We start from the raw sequence: 22,138 nt of genomic DNA on the forward strand, positions 1-22,138 counted from the left end.
AACAGATCTTGTGTAGGTAGAACCAAATCAACTGTAAGTGACACCAATGGAAATGTAGACTGGGTTAACACCCTGTTAGCCAAAGCCACAATAAAACATATAGCGTATCCTCTTGCACACCATAAAACACATAGGGGATCTCAGTGACCACCATACAATACATAGAAAATCCCATTAACGCCATACTATACAGAGAGTATTCCATTGACCACCATAAAATGCAGCCATCATCCCAGTGACCACCAAACTATACAGAGAGCATACAAATGACTGCCATATAACTCATATAGCGTCCCAGTGACCACCATATTAGAAACAGCCCAAACATTATAATGGTACCGCAAACAAGTTTGAAGACATTAATTTTGCCAAATTCAAGTTTCAAATCGATCTGCATAATGCCAACAATATTAATTTACTCATAAAAACTGTCTATTTATTCCTGATTATTTAAATAACCTTTTATTAAATATATTTAAAATCATTATGTATTGTTAATAAAGAGGCAGCTGCTCACTCCATAAAGAACAGTGAAAGTCTCATGGTCTCAGGAGATTTTTCCCTAGTTGAGGGGTGAAATTTGAGGTCCCGGGTTGAGGGAGGAACCAGAGGCGTGGGGCCTGAATATAAGACTTCCTCATCCACAAATGTCAGATGTTGGCAAGACCAGTACAAAGGTGCGGAGTCTAACCAGTCGGGAGGTGTTCACCAGTGACCCCACCAATCGGGACATGGTTTTAGCTGCACCCAGCTGGCAGGTCACAGTCCTTTGCACTGGTGTCCGATACCATGAGAATGGAGTCCAAAAATACGATGGCACAAGGAAATATACTTCAAGAAGAAGTATAGCACAGGAAGGGGAAATGAGCACTTGGATGCTGGTATGTCACAGGGATGTCCTTGAGAGAGATTCCTCCAGGGAGAGTCCTAGATGCTAGCTTGCGTCAAGTACAACACTAGAATTGAGTTTCACCAAGAAGAGGTCCTGGACGCTAACTAACATCAGAACACACTAAATGCACACCGGGAAGCAGTCCGTGACACAGTATTGCGTTAGTAGGTGGTGTCGGGTAAGTGCCCCTGCAGATGATGGACGCACAATTGCACGATAAGGTGGCAATTGACACACACAGGCTGGATGAAAGGACACACTGTTGCACTGTAGTGGTACTCGATGCACACAGGCCAGATATTAACGCTCTGTTGCAGAGTGAGATGATACTTTGTCTAGCACACAGGTTAGATGTTAGGAACACTGCTGCTGAGAGAGAGTTGGTATAGACTTGCACACAGGCTAGATGTTAGTTGCACTGTTGCAGAAAAAGACAATACTAGTTCACCAGTAACGCAAAGGAACCTGGAACGAGGTAGCGGCAATAACGCACAGGTAGCGACAACGTTGCACAGGCAACTTCCTATGGTCCAGAGTCTGGCTTTAGCCCCTGCAGTAGCAGATCATTGGTGGATAGCGTCAGCTGACCACAGTCATGCTACAATTGGGTATGGAGTCATCAGGTGATGCAAACTGTCATGGCCGCGTCCATGACGGCAACCGCAGAAATCAGACACAGCGCAAGCAAAGGCAGTTCACATGGCACTAAGCTGAACGTTACGGTTATGAATGTACCTGCACTATTTGCATGAGACCCCTAGAGCTCGCAGATGGGGCTCATACAAAAGGCAGGGATCCACAGAAAAAAATTTACCTGGAGTAAAGCAGCAAGCAAGGTAGGGGTTAATAGCTGATGCAAGTGTGTGCTGGAGACTGCTGCTGGAAGTAATCAACTTGCACAGGTGGATAAACACAAAATCAGTTAGGATGCAGATCTGGACTTGTAGCAGGCCAACTTTGCAAGATGCAGGCTGGAACAATGTCAAAGCAGCAATGCTGGACTTGGGCTTGGTTGTGGCAGGCCAGCTATGCAGGATGCAGGTAGAAATAATGTTATACCTGTAATGCTGTATATGAACTTGGCTGTGGCAGGGCAGCTACTCATGATGCAGGTAGGAATAATGTTGTACCTGTAGTGCTGTATATGAACTTGGTTGTGGCAGGCCAGCTACTCAGGATGCAGGTATGAATATTGTTGTACTTGCAATGTTGGATATGGCCTTGATTGTGGCAGGTCAGCTACTCAGGATGCAGGTGGGAATACTGTGGAACCATTCAATACCGGAAATGGATAGATTGTGGCAGGCCAGCTACTCAGGATGCAGGAGGGAATACTGTGGAACCAGTACTTGATATGGTTAAACTGACAGGTGAATGCAAGTTGGAGTTTGTAGCAGAATCTGTACTTGAAATGGTTGAACTGGCAGGCAGATGCAGGTTTGAGTTTGTAGCAGAACCAGTACTTGATGTAATTGAACTGGCAGGATAAATCCACACAAAAGGTAAGCTGGACTGGACATGGGAACAGGCAGAATCCAGCAGGACACAGGAGTAGGACTGGTAGGGACAGAACACAGAGGACAGAGTCTATGAGCAAGTGTATTTAATAGCAGGATGCTGGACATAGGAACAAAGGTTAAGGAGCAAGGAACTGCACAGCATGCCTCCACTAAGTGCAGGAACTAATAATATCACCGGCAGGCAGGAATAGACTTGAATCCTTAAATAAATAAATAATGTATTAATAAATAAATTAATTAATAAAGGGAGAGGTCTCCTGTGATTGGTCACTCAGGCTGAGGTCAGGTAATGAGACTACCAACAGGTGAGTAACTGCATGTAGCAGCCAGAGTCCAGGTACGGTAGTTAGGATAACCACTGAGAGCCAATCAGCGGCACATGTAACAATACCTCCCCCTTGAGGGTGGACTCCGGACACCCCAACAGGACTAAGAGGAACTGAAAACAAAAAAACAGATGGACAAAGCAGACTTAAGATTTATGTCTAGACTTCTTCTTTCTGTGCGATTGCTGAGGTCTGAGTATGGCAAGTCCAAAAATATTGTCTGAACTGATGGTACCTTCAATCAAAGGAGTTTCTTTGGCTTCAGAGTTGTAATCAGAGTTAGAATCCACATCCAAAGGAAGGATTACGGTGCTCTTCTCAGAGACAGATGGTACTGGAAAAGAAACACTATTAGATTGGGCACAGGCAGAATGTCCAATAGCCTGGATGGGTATTGGATACAACAGTTCAGATTTATTCAAAACTCCTTTACAAGTTGAGGACAAAGCGGCACAGCCAACAGTTATCTTCAAGGTCTCCAATCAAGAAGATAACGCTGTGTTGTGATTGACCTGAGACTGAAAGTCCTCAGAAGCCTGGTTCTTACAAGCTCAACTCTTTTTGTTGGTGCGTTGGTTAATCAGAGATTTTCCAAGCTCAGTGATAGGCGGTTCTTTGGCCGACAAGGCAGCATTTCCAGAAGAGTCAGAAAGGATGTCAGGACCAGCAAATCTTTTATAACTGCATTATTGAAGGCTTGTAAATCTTGAAGAATACAATCGTTAGACTAAATAAGTGGCTTAACCCATTTCAAAGCCTCCCCTCTGAAGGACATACAGTAGTCAAGCATAGTATGTTCTCAGCTGGAGTAAGAAGTGGTGCTACTTCTAGACGCTGAAGCATCAGACCATGATATTGTTCTAATTTTCCATCAAAAATTACTAGGTCAGGGTCTTGGTTTGGAACAATGGATTGAGAGTCTTTAGGAGGACGATGTGAATTTGCTGCCAAAATAACTGGTTGGTATTTCTTTCCAGACTTTACAGGGTGTGTTTCCCTTCCCAGGACTGACAGATTAGAAGTTTTTTCAGAAAGTAAATGTTTAAAGTCTTTCCAGAAGCTGGACATTTGGTAGTCTGTTTTGGAGACAAGGGATGAGCCACCACTCCTGGGGTTTTGACTGGAATCACTCCTTCAGGAAACTTAGCAGGATCTACCCCTCCTGGGGTCTCAGCTAGAATCTCCCCTTCAGGGAGCTTGGAAAGATCTATCCCTCCTGGAGTCTTGGCTAGAATCTCCCCTACAGGGAACTTAGCAGGATCTACCCCTCCTGGGGTCTCAACTGGAATCTCCCCTTCAGGGAACTTGAGAGGAATTCCCCTCCTTCCTGGGGCCTCAGCTGGAATTGGTACCCCTCCAGGGGCTGTAGGACTAGACTTGATGACAGATACCCTTTCTAGGGCTTCAGGACTTCACACAGAATCAGATACCCCTCCAGGGGCTACAGGACTAGATTTTATGACAGATGTCTTTTCTAAGGCCACAGAATCAGATGTCCCTCCTGGGGTAGACAGACCCGATATTGTTTCTGGAACTTGAGATTTAGATACCCCCTCAAGGAACCAGACATTATCCCAAATATGTGGGGTTGGTATTTTAGACTCCCACTCTGGAGTTGGCACCTCAGGCAAGGTAGACTTGGGTGGATCCTCTGGGACCCCTGTCAAGGCAGACACCTGTGGGAACCCAGTCAAGGCAGACGCCTCTCGGACCTCTGGCAAGGCAGACGCCTCTCGGACCTCTGGCAAGGCAGACGCCTCTCGGACCTCTGGCAAGGCAGACGCCTCTCGGACCTCTGGCAAGGCAGACACCTCTCAGACAACTGGCACTCTTTCGGGATTCTGTACATCGGGTACTCCTCCTGGATTTTGGTCACTGGCTAGGACCTCTCCAGAGGTTGTTGACAAATGAAATGCCCCACTCGGAGCAGTAGAACTAATTGGCCCTCCATGAATGGTTGTGTTAGATGTATCTCCTAGGGCTATAGGATCAGGGATTACTCTGGGAATGGGAGATTTGCATTTCCTCATTTGGTTCCCAAATCTTAACTTGGGGCTACGGGTCAAAGGAGCCCAGTTATATACCTGATCCCCTTCATGGGCTACTTTTGGCACCATTATTGAAAGTTTGGGAGTCCGGAATGACTACTTCAGGTGACGGGGCAGTCTGTACCTCGAGATGTTGAGTGTCACTTTTTCTTGAGCTGCAGAAGGAGCAGTCTTTAATGAAGTGGCTTGCGCTTCCACAATACATGCAAAGCAGGTCATTCTTTCATCACTGGCGCTCAGCCTTGGAAAGTTTGGGATGCCAAAAACTCTGGAATCTCCTTTTCTGACAGCATGGAAGGTGTCACCCATAGACTCGGGGGACCAGAATCTGTGGTCTTTTCTGCCTCAGGGAAGCGACTTTTGTGGCATCCGAAGAACTTCCAAATAATTCAGAAACTTGTTGATTTTTTTCAGAGAGTGATGTCATCAACTGCTCTATAGGAGCCTGAAAAATCCTCAGTTATTCAAGACTCCCCTTACTGGAAAACTTTGGAGGCTGAGAACAGTCACTTTGAAAGGTGCCATAAACTATTTGTCCACATGATTGACAAAGCTGAGAATTGTCAGGACTATTTGCAGAAATCTGCTGCTGCAGAGCATCTACATGGATGGATAGCCTAAAGCTGGCCACACATCTAAAGATTATCTGTCCAACCAGCCAACTAGTTGATTGGTTGGAATGAAAATCTGGTAAGGAATGAAAGCAAATGACAATCAGCATTTTGCTCCCAAACGCCGGAAAATAGACCAAAAATGTTGTTTGAACAAATAGTTTAGATCAAACATTTAACAAACTTGTCTGAACGATCATTTTCATCTGTTTTCTGGCATTTAGGAGCAAATTGCTGATCATCAGTGACTCCCATTACTTACCAGATTTTCATTCCAACCAATCAACAAGTTGGCTGGTTGGATGTAAGTTGGTCTAGTGTGTGGCCAGCTTTAGGAAGGCTTGTGTTGTGAGAATTTGCATGTCTTCACAGCTTTTCAATCTGCTGAACAAAACCAGAACTGGATCGTCATCCAAATTCTGACATGAGGTGGCCTGGCTTGTGGGTGAAGACTAGACCGGATTTTGCAGAGCTGGACTCATCTTGCTATAATCCAGTGATTGGCCGGTGATAATGTACATGCGCTATTTGCATGATACCCCTAGACATACTTGCCTACCCTCTCGATTTGGTCGGTAGCCTCCCGAAAATCTGGTGCCGCTCCCGACCTCCCAGGAAGGCAGGCAAACCTCCCGGCTTTCCCCCTGGCAATTTCATGTAAAGCTCCCACATCGGGTTACGGGGGTGACGCGATTCACGTGGAATCACGTCATTTTGGCCCCGCCCCCTGCTTCACACTTCCTGTAATATTGGCAGTGTGTAGTGGGGGCAGGGCCAAAATGAAGTGATTACATGGCTCCGCCTCCCCCCGCTCTTTGTCTGGCCAGCCCTGCCCCCGTTTGCTGGCCATGCCCCCCCCCAAGTCATGCCGATCTGGGTGTTCCCTCCTGGAAAGGGCAGCCAGATAGTTGGCAAGTATGCCCCTAGAGCTCGCAGATGGGGCTCATACAATAGGCAGGGATCCACAGAAAATAATTTACCTGGAGTAAAGCAGCAAGCAAGGTAGGGGTTAATAGCTGATGCAAGTGTGTGCTGGAGACTGCTGCTGGAAGTAATCAACTTGCACAGGTGGATAAGCACAAAATCAGTTAGGATGCAGATCTGGACTTGTAGCAGGCCAACTTTGCAAGATGCAGGCTGCAACAATGTCAAAGCAGCAATGCTGGACTTGGGCTTGGTTGTGGCAGGTCAGCTACTCACAATGCACGTAGGAATAAGGTTATACCTGTAATGCTGTATATGAACTTGGTTGTGCCAGGCCAGCTACTCAGGATGCAGGTAGGACTAATGTACCTGTAATGCTGTATATGAATTTGGTTGTGGCAGGCCAGCTACTCAGGATGCAGGTATGAATAATGTTGTACCTATAATGCTGTATATGGCCTTGATTGTGGCAGGCCAGCTACTCAGGATGCAGGTGGGAATACTGTGGAACCAGTACTTGATATGGTTAAACTGACAGGTGAATGCAAGTTGGAGTTTGTAGCAGAATCTGTGAAATGGTTGAACTGGCAGGCAGATGCAGGTTTGAGTTTGTAGCAGAATCTGTACTTGAAATGGTTGAACTGGCAGGCAGATGCAGGTTGGAGGTTGTAGCAGACCCAGTACTTGATGTAGTTGAACAGGCAGGATGAATCCACAGGTACACGCTGGACTAGACACAAACCAGAGGTGACACAAAAGGTAAGCTGGAGAGTCTTGGTAATGCACAAACAGGACACAGGAACAAAGGTTAAGGAGAAAGGAACTGCACAGCATGCAGCGACCATGTGAGCCTCCACTAGGTGCAGGAACTAGTAATATCACCGGCAGGCAGGATCAGACTTGCATCCTTAATAAAGGGAGAGGTCTCCTGTGATTGGTTACTCAGGCTGAGGTCAGGTAACGAGACTACCAACAGGTGAGTAACTGCACATAGCAGCCAGAGTCCAGGTTGTTAGGATAACCACGGAGAGCCAATCAGGCAGAGAGCCGCAGCAGCAGATGTAACAGTTACCCTCCGCCGCACCTGACATCTGAGCACATGGGAGATCAGGGGAAGCCGGCGCATAGGTGAACAGTGGCCGATCCTAGGCCGCAACCTGACAGAAAGTTTATTAGATATATTTTTGATCACCTGGAATATGTAATATGTGAGGAATTGGTTTATTGCAGTGTAAGCCCCCACAATATATATATAATCTTTACCACCTTAAAACCATTTAAAAAAATCTCTGATTTCCCATCACTGAGTGCTGGGAGGACACTACTGCCATTGAGGATGAAGTGGGAGTGACCTGAGCTGATTCATGCTTCTTATGCAGTAAGCCAGTTGGTCACCGGGGAATGGGATTGAAATACCGGCGGCTTACCTTGATTGGTCCAGTGTCTGTCTGTCTTCCAGCATCGAGATTAAGATAGGCATCGGTATTTCGATACCTATCTTATCCCGTGTCGGGCTTTAGGTGTCAGTATTTAGACTGGCGGCATTCAGTCTACCAGTCTAAAAAATGCCTCCCGGAAACTGGGTAGGAGCCAGCAACCAGGATGTTGAGGTTGAGCAGGCCACTAATAATACAGATCCAGCCCCAAGTGAAGAGCAAAAAAAGTTATATAACCTGTACAGTATATAAAATGCTCCAAACATCCTCTTCAGTCATTGGCCCCCCTGGAACACTGCCTGGGAGTTCCAATCCATCCTTGGAAGGAAGAACTCCCACAGCCCTTTTTGTGTCTGTAATTGCCTGTCAGAAAAGTCTGGGAGTGTGTATCCTCTAGGTCTCTAATGATTGGGAAAGTTTCATTTTGTAAAAACCCCCAGAAAGGGTTGTCAGGGCTGATCCAATGGTTTTTAAAGACATTTTTGTTGAGTCAGTTAGAGAATAAGTTAAGTGAAACCAGGGGTGGATTTGAATGGAAAACCATCCCTGGTGCGATAAAGAGCAATGGTGCCCCCCCACACACATACACACATTTCCATGACTCTCTCTCCCAGATGCAGCACTCACCCGGCCAATAAATTAAAATTATCCTTAATGTTCCAAGTATAAGGTAGTAATTTAATGTTGACCAATAAACAATAATATCTTCTTGTTTGCCATCATCTTATTAAAATGATGTGTTGATTTTAAAATGAACCTCTATATACCCCTGCCTGTACCTTCTAAAATCCTTCCTATAAACCTCTAAGGATGACGCTAATTTGCGTACGCAGTCATACAATAATTAGAGACTCCAGACTCAGAACATGTGGTTCCGAAGCACAAAGTATTATTCAAGTAAAAGTACAGTCAGTTACACGCTATAATCTGTGTATAATAAGCACAAATAAATACAATGAGAGAAACAGAGAGAAAGACAGAGAGACAGAGAGAGAGATGCCCAGAGAGAGACGCAAAGAGAGAGAGAGGCACACACACAGAGTGAGAGGCACACACACAGAGAGAGGCACACACACTGAGAGAGGCACAAAAGGAAATTATACAGACCCCAAGTACAGTATACATGCACCTCCGGACACGGAGATAGGCATCAGTAAGAGACCCTCAGTTCATACAGCATTCAGCATGGACTAAAAAACCAGTATCCGGGCACACATATTTATCCCCCCCAGACTAAAACAGGACAATGGGGAAGTTTCTTGCTGATGTCACTGGTTCCTAGAGGAGAAGCATATGTTACAGCACATTTAACAAGCTGGTTCAAATAGACTCTCCCTGCCTCTAACAGCAGGGGAATCTTTCTAGTAACGCATTCTGTAACATTCTAACATTTAAACATTTTGTTGCTTGTAAGTTCTGCGATCCATAACTTGAGTTTGCATGATGCGATCTCTCCACCGATAACACCAGAATGCTGTAAAAAGCGTACGCATCAGAACAAAACCAAACACAACTTGCTTACCATTTATAATACCTTAGTCATCAAATACCTTTATTTCTCAGCATTTAAACTAACTTAACCAACTTAAATCATACATTTTGATGCTTATTGAACCTTAATGTCTGAATATGAAATGTGTGAGTATTCGGGGTTTGATATAAAGACATATTAATGTGTGTATGAAGATGGGTGCACTCGACTCTAACATTTTAGCAGCGTGACATGCTGGGCTAGATAGTTCTACATGTCCTGTCAGCAGGCCCCCACATTTCCTGTGTTCAAAGGAAAGATACCTCTGTTGGTCTCTTGTGTGAAAATGCAAAATATCCCATCTACAAGCGACAGACCTAAGGTGACACTCTAGCCCTTGAAATCATGTCATTGAGGGAGCTTGCTTATTTATTCTAGCCAGACCACCCGTAGTGAACAAACACTATGCAGGAAGCTTATCTACACAAGCCAGTTGTCACCTGGCCACTTGCTTAATGCAATACAGTAAAGCCATTTCTGGAATATATCCTTTATAATACGTAAAGTAATGAAATAGGCTTTTAGTGAATCGCCGTAACATATGATGATGGTCACAGATGCATTCGCATGATGCTAATGGTATTATCGCCACATGTACTAAAATGTGAGTTTATCTAAAATGGTGCTTAGGTGGCTATTTTGCAAAATGGCGTCTTGCGGCCAGTCGCAAGATGGTGTCGCTGCGATTCAATTTTAAACTGATCTTGTCTCAGCCAATAATCCAGCTTCGACAGATGACACAGGATGATCCTGTGTCTTCATTTAAATAAGATTAAGGCAAACAAGAAGATATTATTGTTTATTGGTTATCTGTTAAATTATTACCTTGTACATGGAACAGTAAGGATCATTTTAATATTGTTATCATGTCATATTGTAATCTCCCCCGACTTCCTCCCATCCTATTCCCCGGACTCCCTCCCATATACAGTCAGTAGTGCACACATCTGGGCAATGATACTCTATGACTAGATACAGACTGACACTGACACACAGATTGTGTCTGACACTGACATGTTGTTAGTGTGTCTGGAGTGGACTGATGCACTAACACTCCCTAAAGACAGTGTGCCGTGTGTGGAAGCCATGAGGGAGACGGAACAGTAAGTGACAGACAGGAAGGGCTGCAATAAAGGTGCCGAGTGCACCGCTACTGATATACACAGTAGTGGGTGCTCGACAAAATAGAAATTGTGGTGGGCGCCCGGTTCTGCCCCATGGCATCCTGCGCTCTATGTCGTGGCACAGGCTGGGCCACCCTAGTTTCAGCCTTGCCCTGACACCGTACATGCCCCTGTCTGGAGACCAAATGAACGCTGACTGATCAGAGCTGAGCTCCAATCACAGCAGCTGACTCCGCAGCAGTGAGAGTTGGCCCGGCAGCAATCTAGAGAGGGGAGCAGGGTGCTTGGGTTCCCGGTGGCCCAATCCACCATTGAATAAAACAACAAGCCTCGGTTAGGGATGAGAATACTAAAAAAAAACTAGCCAGGTCAACCAGAACAAGGTTGTCAAGCCTTGATAATAATCATGCATAAAAAATAATGCTTTTAGAAGTATAAATAAAATCTTTATAACAGACTGCTGTCTGCAGCATATGGTACGAGGTACTATGGGCCTGATTCTGAGATGTATGCTTATGCAACCGCTGCTGCAAATTTTTATTCATTGGCTGTGCCAAAATATGCAAATGTCACAACTATCAGGATTTCTACTGAAACCCCCACCAGCGGCTTCGCAAAGCCAAGCGACTGTGGGCCTGATTCAGAGATGTACGCAGCTGTGATCCCGCACACAACTGCCATGCTAAAATATTCTAATGCTCTAGCCACCTGAATATGCATTGAGACGCCTACTAGCCACTTAGCAGATTCAAGCAAGTGCCTTCAAATACGTAGGCGCCATTACAGATCATTCGATAATCGCCCATCTGAGTAGCCCTTGAGTCATACTGAACGGCTGCCTGAAATGAGCCACTGGAACCACTTTATCTGAGTACGGGATTGCAGACGCAGGCTAAAATACGCCCAAAAAATGGCCGTGGCACACCTGCGTCTTGTGCCGTATCCCCATTACTTACCCCTGGCGGTCCCTGACTAGAAACCACTTTGCAAAGTAATACTCACAGCAAGCACCATCACAATGGTACATTGAAGTGTGCGCAGCGCAACTGTGATACATGCGTAATCAGCCGATAATCACTCAACTGCATACATATTGGAATAGCATACATCTCTGAATCAGCCCTGTGTACAAAGATGAAACAATAGTCGCAGATAGGGCAATAATCTGATATCTAAGGTGGCACAGAAATGCCACGAGAACTGATACGCTGGAGCCATTTTTACTGTGTAATGGATCACAGAGGCACGTCCTGAAAACGGCTGTACACAGCCTTCATGTTGTCGCCCGGCTCCCTTACACTAGGCCTGATTCAGTGTTGTACGCTAATGCAACCGCTTTACGAATCTTGCCACTTAGCAATTGCTAAAATATGCTAATTCATCAGCCTGCAGATTTGTATTGAGATGCCCACTGGAGCCCTCACAGCTGCCTGCAACTGCGTACAGTGTCTTCCCTTGTGCTGCCTTTTATATCTTGATACAAACTGGCTTTTATACATCATGAAAGAACCTTAAGCCTTTACTTTCCCACCCACAGCCACACTTCCTCCAACATCTGAACGACTTATTCAAGTTCAACATAGAACGGACGTGAGAAGAATAAAATTAACCACGTGAGACTGTTTGCTATATGTTACACAGTGACCTGTTTGATGTTGTGTTCTCTGTTTATGTATTCTCAGTTTATAGGTCTTCACTTGTCATCTGTAACAACGTTGACTAAAAAGACACCAATGTACAGTATCTAGCACCATAATGTCAGTTGAACATTAGGAACTCACTGTGAAAAATGAATGACAAACAGTCACAGAGGAGATAGTCCCGTGTTCAAAAATATTTATAAGAGGACGCAGGCTTCCCTTGCCAATAGGTATCAAACTAATTAAGAGAAGGTCACAGACGGAACGCCACCCCAGGCGATGAGGCACTGTTTGAATTCTAGGCCTCTTGCATTGTGACACAGGGGGAAACAATTGTTTTTCCCATTACTCTGTATCTTGGTGCTATAATTACCTCACTAGAGATTTCGCAAGGAAAACAGATTTATTACAGTTGCCTAAAGCTGCATTCCTGCAATTATTCTTCTAATCCTTTGTATGATATCCCTGATCCCTCCATACTGAGGAAAATAAGGTAAAAGAGCCAAGACATGCAAGTCTGCTGTGATACATAATCCATACTTTGCATTAAATGAGAATCTGCAGATAAAAATAATTTTGATGTTTGAGGATTGTGCTGTAAATATAGAATCTGCTGTTTATCTAGGATTAATAGTTTTGGATATATAGGGTCTGAGGTGGACGCTATTAACACAGCCGCTGCGTCTTTGTACGTAGACACTGCCAGAATTTGCAACGACCGCAGGAGGTATCTTGTGTAAAAAAAGCCTCCTGACGGCTTCTCTGATCTGCTGCTGTGTCCAAACACTGGTCCTGATTCAGACCCAGTCGCGAACGCTGAGCGCTCGCAACCGGGTCAATGGTGGCCCAGAGCGCATGCGCACGACAGAGCCGGCTCCGTCATGTGCATGCGCGAGACCCGGATAGCGACGGGCAATCCGTCGCTCCGGGTCTCGTACCAAAGGGGGCGTGCTGTCGATGTTGAGTGACAGCATGCCCCCCTTGGTGGGCGGGCCGAGGGAGTGGCTGCCCAAACTGAGGCGTTCCCATGTGAACGCCTCCGTCTGGGGGCGGCCCCACTGACCTCACGACTGATGTCAGTGGGAGAGACATTGACGAGTAATGTCAGTGGGAGAGATTTCGGCTCTTAGAGCTGAAATCTCTCTGGGGCTTGCAGCAACGAGACCCTACCACAAGGGTCTCATCGCAAGCCCGATGGTCGTGATGGCCTTGACCATCGCGACCATCTTCCTGGCCGCTCGCTATGCGAGCGGCCTGGAGGCCGTTCTAAAAAAATTAAAAGACCGGCCCTGATTCAGAGTGAGCACTCTGTCAGAGCGACTGGCTCTGAATCAGGGCCACTGTGCGAACATCGGACATCTGAGTAACGCTCAGGTTACTCAGGATGTCTGGTGAACGCTGCCAGGGCCAGTGAAGCTATATCCAAGAATGCAGCTACTGGCTTTAGCATGCCCCAGAAATAGGGCCGACACACCCCCATTTTCTGTGTTGATTCCTGTCACTGCTCCTAAACACCAGACAAATGCCAATCATGCTGCGGCGTATGGGGCACTGCATACCCATATCTGCACATGTGCAGTGCTGCTCCTGTGCATGTGTAGATTTCAAAACATCAGCGATTTGCATAAAAATTGTGTTTATGTGAATCGTTTAATTAGGTCTATAGCACCTTGTTTTTATCCACGTCAATTGACATTTGAGTCTATAGGACTTCCTCTGCTTACATGGGATTTTTCCATTCGGTGCAATAAGAAAAGATTTGCCAATATTCAAGCACCATATTAAGCAACAAAACTGCTAACTAGGATTCTAAGTTGCACGCTATGTCAATGTCGCATGCAGTTGAAATTTTTTTTTTACTGTGCATGTGTTTAAGTCGTACCCTGCATGTGTCCTGATTGCGGGCCTCATTCAGATATGTATGCTAAAAGTAGGCAAGGGCTGTTTAAGCTTGAGACTAGATAAGAGTCTTGTAACTTGCTGGAGGTTATGAACCCATTACTAGGTAGTTTATCATTGTTAGGTTTTTTCCTATTGGTGTTTATTAGCCTATAGGAATTTGGGTAGGTGTGGTTTAAATGGTGATATAAATAGGGAGTACTCTAGCAGTCACCATATTTTTCAATTGGAAGGCTGAGCTTACCTCAGAACATTTTGGGGGTCATTCAGACCCACTCGCGAGCGGCAGTACGCTCGCTAGTGGGTCGATGTTCCCCACTGCGCATGCGCACGACGGAGGGAGCTCCGTCGTGCGCATGTGCGAGACCCGGGGAGCGTCGGGCTTTCCATCGCTCCGGGCCTCGCACCAAAGGGGGCGTGCTGTCGATGTTGATTGACAGCACGCCCCCTTTGGTGTGCGTGCCGGGGGCGTGGTGGCCAGACGGAGGCGTTCCCATGGGAACGCCTACCGTCTGAAGCCGGCCCCACTGACATCACTAGTGATGTCAGTGGGAGTGATTTTGGCTCTGATAGAGCCAAAATCACTCCAGGGCTTGTGGCAGGGAGACCCTACCGCAGGGTCTCCGTTGCAAGTCCGATGGTCGCAATGGCCAAGACCATCGCGACCATCTTTTTGGCCGCTCGCATATGCTGTGGGTGGTCACCCACAGCTATACGAGCGGCCAGGAGGACGCTCCATTTTCATGGAGGAGGGCCCTGATTCAGAGCGAGCGCTCTGGTCAGAGCGTTCAGCTCTGAATCAGGCCCTTTGTGCTATTTACTGTATAATTCTTCATAAACCCTCCCTTTTTTCTTCTCTTTCAATTTTAGCTGGTGTTTCCTGTTAACTCTTTCTGTTTAATCATACCTCTACTTATCTCATTATCTTAGCTATCCCTTCCCTGTTATTCCTGCATTCCCCCCCCCCCCCTTCATTTATTTTCTTCATTCACCTTTCTTTAATTCCCCTCCCTTTTTTTCTGTCTTCATTTTCTGGCTAATTTGTTCCACTCCCCAGCACCATGCTCAGTCCTAAAGCTGGGTACACACTAAACAATGTGTACCTAGCACGATGTCGCTAGCGACGGGACCTGGCGGGGATGCCGGCAACAGCAAGTGCGTACACACTTGCCAATTCCGGCAGCGACGGAACAATGGCAGGGGCCATGCTGCATCAGGCAGCATGGCCCCCACCAACTATAGTGCCCATCAGACCTGCATGCAGGTCTGACGGACGATGTAAATGATGAAGTGTGGGAGCGCGCATCGTCAGTGACATAGTGCATACACACTGGACAATATGAATGATTTGTCATTCTGATGCATCGGAATCTGCCAAATCAGCTTAAGCGATCTGCGTCTCCCGTCCCCCCACCCCACCCACTGCCTGCCCCCTGTCTTCCTTACCCTTACTGGAGACAAGGTCAGCATGTGGGACAGGACAGGTCCAATAAGCAGCCAGGGTGTCCAGAGGCTTCGGCTCCTGCAGGCTTCCTCCTCTCCCCTCCACTGGCTGATGAGCCGCGGCCATCATTTAATGATGCATGTGGCCCGCGGCCTGTCTGTGGGTCACATGACCCTGGCCCCGGAGTTCATAGTATCAGCACCAGGTGTTGTGAGCAGGGACCAGGGGCTCCCTGTGGCACCTGGCAACTCACGGATATCAACCTTGGCTGCCTCCCTCCCTCCCGCTCCACTGGCTGCTTAGCCATGGCCACCGTGTAATGACGTGGGTGGCCGCATTCCTGGAGTTCATGGTATGCAAGTAGATGGATCCCCTTCAGTATTTGTACCCTGACATCATCATTTACTGTCCAATGTGGAGAGCAAATATAAACCTGTGGCGAGCTGTCACAAGCCGCCGCACTGCTAATTCTGTGCGAGGTGAACGCTGGGCCAGCGTTCGCTGAAGCTCCTCCTACCTGGATTGGCTCCTGCATCCATGACCTTCTCCTGTGAATGCTGCTCCAATGCCGGTGATAGCATTCACATGATTCTGGTTGTGGTCAGTCTCCTGAGATATCTGGTCGAGCCCCAGTACTCCTGTCCACGTTACAGTTACCAGCCGTTAGTGTCATCCAGGTGGCCCAGTTCACACTCCTGCGCCCTGAGTGCATTATCCCATGTGCTGCTGCTTGTGTCAACCCAGCAGCACAGGCCGCACTCCTGAGTCCAGAGTGTGCCTTCTAGTGTACAGTCGCCAGTGTCATCCCAGCGACACCAGGCGCACTACAGTGTCCAACGGTGCTATCCAGTGTACTGCCGCCAGTCTCATCCCTGCGGCACTTGGCCCATTTCAGCGTCCGAAGGTGCTAGCCAGTGTACTGCTGCCAGTGTCATCCTGGCGGTACTTGGCACACTTCAGCGTCTGGCAGCACTAGCCAGTGTACTGCCGCCAGTGTCATCCTGGCGGCACTTGGTGCACTTCAGCGTCTGGCGGCACTAGCCAGTGTACTGCTGCCAGTGTCATCCCGGCGGCACTTGGCCCACTTCAGCATCCTACTCTGCTATTCAGTGTACTGCCGCCAGTGTCATCCTGGTGGCACTTGGTGCACCTCAGTGTCCGATTGGTGGCAGTTCCCAGTCAGAGTTGGTCCTGGGATATTGCATCATGTCTTGTCTTTGTTCTGGCTTTTTGCAGGAAGCTTGAAATCTTGTCTTGTCTGTGTTTAAATCATAGCCTGTCATTCATGTCTGTCTGTGTGTTTTGTATCACGTGCTCACTAAGTACTAGCTGTCTGTGTGCAAAGCTCAGGTGGACACATGCCTTTGATTAGGAAGTGCTCTCTCCAGGAATTGGTTCTGATTGGACCCTGCTTTCTTTAAGTTTCAGCCAGCCTTACACTCCTTCCCGGTTATATTGTCTGACAACCAGTGTATGCATGTCTCTCTGAAGTCTGATCTTTTGCCGGTCTCCCCAAGTTCCACAGTTCCAGTGTCCTGCTCCTTTCTGTCTGTTTGGTATTAGCCTGTGAAATTTACCCTGCTGCTGCCTGTTGCACTTTCATTCCAGAGTCCAGTCAAGCCATTTCAGTCTGCTTCCTGCCTGTGTTCCTGTCATGCCAGAGTTCACCTGTCTGCCATATTGCTCCAGACACATCATAGTCTGCATCTCGTCTTGGCTATCATAGCTGCATCATGGCCCACAGGGCTGCATCATAGCCTGCATCTTATCTCTGCTTCCCAGCTGCACCAAGTAGCTCCCGTGCTACCACCATTCACCATACGGCTTCCCAGCTGCACCAAGTAGCTCCCATGTTACCACCATTCTCCATACGGCTTCCCAGCTGCACCAAGTAGCTCCCGTGCTACCACCATTCTCCATACGGCTTCCCAGCCACACCAAGTAGCTTCCATGCTACCACCATTCTCCATACGGCTTGCCAGCCACAAGAAGTAGCTCCCATTCTACCACCATTCTTCATACAGCTACCCATTTGCACCATTGTCCCTGGATATTCCTGAAACCCATTATCTGTTGCTGCTGGTGTATCCTGTCCATTACGCCTGTTTCAATACCATTACCTGCAGCCTCATTCCAGTTAGCCAGTTGTGGAAGGACTTCCACATCACTGTCCTGTCTTGTCTTAGTCAGCAGTCCTCGGTCTCTGACCGGTTGTGTAAGCCTCCACTGCTGGAGGCATAAATCCAGGTGGCCACTTAAGTAACGGTGTGTAAATAAATCACTAAGGGAGCAGCGGGTGTCTGTTATTGGTAGAAGATCCTCTCCCTGGCTCTAGAGGTCTTACACAACCGTGCAAGAACCGTAACATTATAACCGGCCAAAATACAGACTCTACTGGAGTGTTCAACATGGTCTCTATTTTGTCAAATCCAGTTCAGGTCTAGCCAAATCAGACCTCAGTCTTGAACCCTGATTTGGGACATGAATAAAATTCGTACCCTGGAGAGTATGCAAACTGTGCTCCTACAGGCTTTCCTAGGATTATCATCTTGTGTGGATGTACTGCAGCAGCAAACAATTCAAGCCTCCCAGAATTCAGTGGACGCAACTAGGTATTGCAAAAGTCCATCTAGGGAGGAAAAATTGGAAGGCACTCCAAGTGATAACTGTTTCAGAACGTTTCAGTCTTTTGAATTAATGGATCTTGAGTTGCTACAGGAATTTCTTTGAAAGACTGGACAGTTGCAGAATTTGTTGTGTAGTACTAATCTGTAGTACAAAAACTTTTTGGGAATTTTTCTGACTTTGATATTATTCCACCCTTCCCAACAGAAACTAAATAGTTGACAGACTCCATTCCACCTGCTTCTACTGTGCTACCTACTATGCAGAAAAGAAGTGGTTTTCGGAGCTACTTATGACCAAAGCTCTCTGTAGGCGAGCGGCAACGGCATAAGGAAAATTGCCTCTATTTATACTGTGGGAATGCTGATCATTTTATTGGAGACTGTTCCTTGTGCAAACCCAGGAAAAACGACCAGCCCCAAAGTTCTACGCCTCAAGTTTGCAATTCACTTTGTAAGCCAATACATGCCACAAACTCTGTCATTCCCGATAAAGGTGCCAAAGCCCCCCAAAAAGAGCCAGTTATTTATAATTGGGGTCCCATCACTAGGGGACCAAATCTCAAGTTGAGGAACCAATTAAACAAAGACTCTCATTGTACTAGCAAGAGTTCAGTTGGTTCTTTCGCAGGAGGAACTTCCAATATTAAATTCGATAAACATCTCATAATCAGAGAGACCCCTTATTTTCCTACCCCCAGTAGGGGTCTCCTCTGTCTGTTCTGGTCTTAGCCCGGATTCTGTCTGTTCCGCTCACAGCTCGGATTCTGCCTGTTCCGGTCCCGTCCCGGATTCTGCCTGTTCCGGTCCCAGTCTCGATTCTGCCTGTTCCAGTCCCAGTCCGGATTCTGCCTTTTCCAGTCCCATCCTGGATTCTGCCTTTTCCGGTCCCGTACCGGATTCTGCCTCTTCTGGTTCCGATGTCTCAGTCATCCAGACCGCAGGAGTGGACTTCGATATGCCAACCTCAGAAGAAGTGTCTGAAGTACTGACTCCAGTAAGGGAGTCTGAGGTGCCGACCTCAAGTGAGGAGTCCAATCTTCCAAATCCTGAAGCGATTTTCGATGTCCCAGACTTCCAGATCCCAGGAGAGGACTTCAATATTCTGGCCTCAAGTGAGGTGTACAACGTACCTACTTCTGAATGGGTTTCCAATGTCTCAGTAATTCAGACCTCAGGAGAGGACTTTGATATGCCAACCTCAGAAGAGATGTCTGAAGTACCGACTCCAGTAAGGGAGTCTGATGTGCTGACCTCAAGTGAGGTGTCTGATGTACCTACTCCTGAAGGGGTTCCTGATGTTTCAGTCATCCAGGCCCCAGGAGGGGAGTCCGATGTATCAACTTCAGAAAAGGTGTCTGATGTACTGCCCTCAGAAGTGGTTTCTGAAGTACTGACTCCAGGAGGGGAGTTCGATGTACAAACCTCAGAAGAAGTGCCTGAAGTACAGACACCAGGAGGGGAGCTCGATGTATCAACTTCAGAAAAGTACTGCCCTCAGAAGAGGTCTCCATAGTACTGCTCCCAGTAGAGCTACCACCATTCTCCATATGGCTTCCCAGCCACACCAAGTAGCTCCCGTGTTACCACCATTCTCCATACGGCTTCCCAGCCACAAGAAGTAGCTCCTGTGCTACTACCATTCTCCATACAGCTTCCCAGCTGCACCAAGTAGCTCCCGTGCTACCACCATTCTCCATATGGCTTCCCAGCCACACCAAGTAGCTCCTGTGCTACCACCATTCTTCATACGGCTACCCATCTGCACCATTGTCCCTGGATATTCCTGAGACCCATTATCTGTTGCTGCTGGTGTATCCTGTCCATTATGCTTGTTTCAATACCATTACCTGCAGCCTCATTCCAGTTAGCCAGTTATGGAAGGACTTCCACATCACTGTCCTGTCTTGTCCTAGTCAGCAGTCCTGCAGTCTCTCGCCGGTTGTGTAAGCCTCCACTGCTGGAGGCATAAATCCAGACAGCCACCTAAGTACTGGTGTGTAAATAAATCACTAAGGGAATAGCAGGTGGCTGTTATTGGTAGAAGATCCTCTCCCTGGCTCTAGAGGTCTTACACAAACATGTGAGAACCGTAACAGATTATTAGCCCTCAAGGCTGCTGTACGGCCCAAAGGCTGCATCCTGCCAAGGTTACCAGCCCTCAAGGCTGCTACACAGCCCAGAGGCTGCATCACAGCCCAAAGGCCGCATCCAGCCAAGACTACCAGCCCCCAAGGCTGCTACACAGCTTAAAGGCAACATCTCAGCCCAAAGGCTGCCCCACTGTCCAGAAGCCACATCAACACAGCATTACCAGCCCTCAAGGCTGCTACACAGTCCAAGGGCTACATCTTGGTCCAATGGCTACATCTAACCAAAATTTCTAGTCCTCAAGGCTGTCACACCACTCCAGGACTTGTTACTTTCCTTCCCTCTAGACTGTGCTGGACTTGGCTCCTAGGTGATCATCCCTACCTAAACCTAACTTTATCACCAGCTAGACAAATTACACTTGATTTGCCATGGAGCCTGGGTAGAATCCTCCATAAATTCTGGCAGCCCTGATTCAGGTGCTCACACGACAGGTGCAAGATCTTTCTCTCAAAGTAGAGGAGACTCGGGCTGCACCTGCTCATCCCTCTTTGCGTGAGCCCAAATTACATTTGCCCAAATGATTGAAAGGGGACCGCAAGAATGTTCTGAACTTTCGAGAAAGCTGTAAGCTTTATTTTAAACTCAGACCCCAGTCCTCAGGGCCCGAAGTTCAGCGGGTCAGGATAGTGAATCTCGCTGTTACAGGGGGACCCCCCAAACCTGGGCCTTCAGTCATCCTTCCACATCAACTGCCCTTGATACTGTGGATGCCTTTGCTCTGCAGGGAGACAGGGCAGTGGAGGATTACTGTTCAGAGTTCTGGAGGTGGGCCGTAGACACGGGATGAAATGATCCTGCCCTTAGGCCCCATCGGAACGGACTCCTATCAAATTGGATTAAAGACATCCAGGGCCAACATCCCTATGCAGATACCCTGAGTCTGACTATCCGCATCGACCGACGCTTCCGAGAGCACCGTTTGGAGAAAAATCTCCCTCCACAAACTCCTAGTTCTCCCCTGTGGATACCTGCTGGTGAACAGGAGGAGCCCATGCAATTAGGGGCTTTCCATCTCCATGTTGAAGAGTTGAAGAAGATGCACCCTAGGACTGTGCATGTATTGTGGGGGTAAAGGTCACTTGGCTCAACTTTGTCCCGTCAAGTCGGGAAAAGGCAAGGTCTAGATGCTAGTGAAGAGTTGCATCTAGGCCTTGCATCCATCTTTCCTAAAAATTCAGTCCTATTTCCCACTATACTCCAGTCATCTTTTGGTCCAGTCAGTGTGTCAGCCTTCATTGATATTGAAACCGCAGAGAACTTCATAGACCTATCATTCTTTGGGATGTTGTAGCTCTCTCCTGAACCTTTGGGTACTTCAGTCGTGGTAGTGGGACTAGATGGCAAGGATCTGTCTTCAGTTCCCATTTCCTACCTAATGCCTCCTATTTCGTTGACCATTGGAGCACTTCATCAGGAGTAACTGTCCTTTCTCCTTCTATAATGCCCACTGGGTCCTTTTGTACTGGGCTTGCCATGGTTAAAAGAGCATTGTTCCATGATTCACTGGCAAACTGGATAGATTCTGCGTTGGGGATCCTCTTGTAACAATCATTGTCTGTCTCATCCAGTGCATCTTGCTGCTGTCATCCTGTCTGAGACTTCCATAATCCCCGATCCTTATCGTGACTTGGCAGAGGGGTTTTCTTAAAAAGAGGCCAATGTTCTTCCACCACATCGGTCCTTCGATTGTGCTAGTGACTTGATGCCAGATTACCCAAAGGTAGACTCTATGCCTTGTCTTTTTCCGAGGATAAAGCAATGCAGGAGTATATCCAAGATGCTCTTGGGAAAGGTTTTATTATCCAAGTCTCTGGTAGGTGCCAGCTTCTTTTTTGTTAAAAAAAAAGATGGATCTCTCCAGCCCTGTATTGATTTCAGAGGACTAAACAGGATCACTGTTAAGAATGCTTACCTGTTGCCGCTCATTTCTGTGCTGTTCGATCAGTTATGTGAGGCCGTGATCTT

General features: G+C 47.2%; 1 long non-coding RNA gene across 2 annotated transcripts in view; it reads left to right on the forward strand.

Moving 5' to 3' along the window:
• The first annotated feature begins 1,856 nt into the window (after positions 1-1,856).
• Positions 1,857-22,138, forward strand: part of LOC148522826 (uncharacterized) — an 86,963-nt gene continuing 66,681 nt past the window's right edge. Inside the window, exons 1-2 of one of the 2 annotated variants that reach the window (XR_015878498.1) lie at positions 1,857-1,933; positions 11,950-12,025. This is a non-coding gene — a long non-coding RNA (uncharacterized LOC148522826). The remainder of the gene's footprint in view (positions 1,934-11,949; positions 12,026-22,138) is intronic. The other variant, XR_015878497.1, reaches the window with a different exon arrangement.

Source organism: Taudactylus pleione, unplaced genomic scaffold (genome assembly GCF_031769625.1).
Source record: "Taudactylus pleione unplaced genomic scaffold, aTauple2 ptg000138l, whole genome shotgun sequence".
NCBI lineage: Eukaryota > Metazoa > Chordata > Amphibia > Anura > Myobatrachidae > Taudactylus > Taudactylus pleione.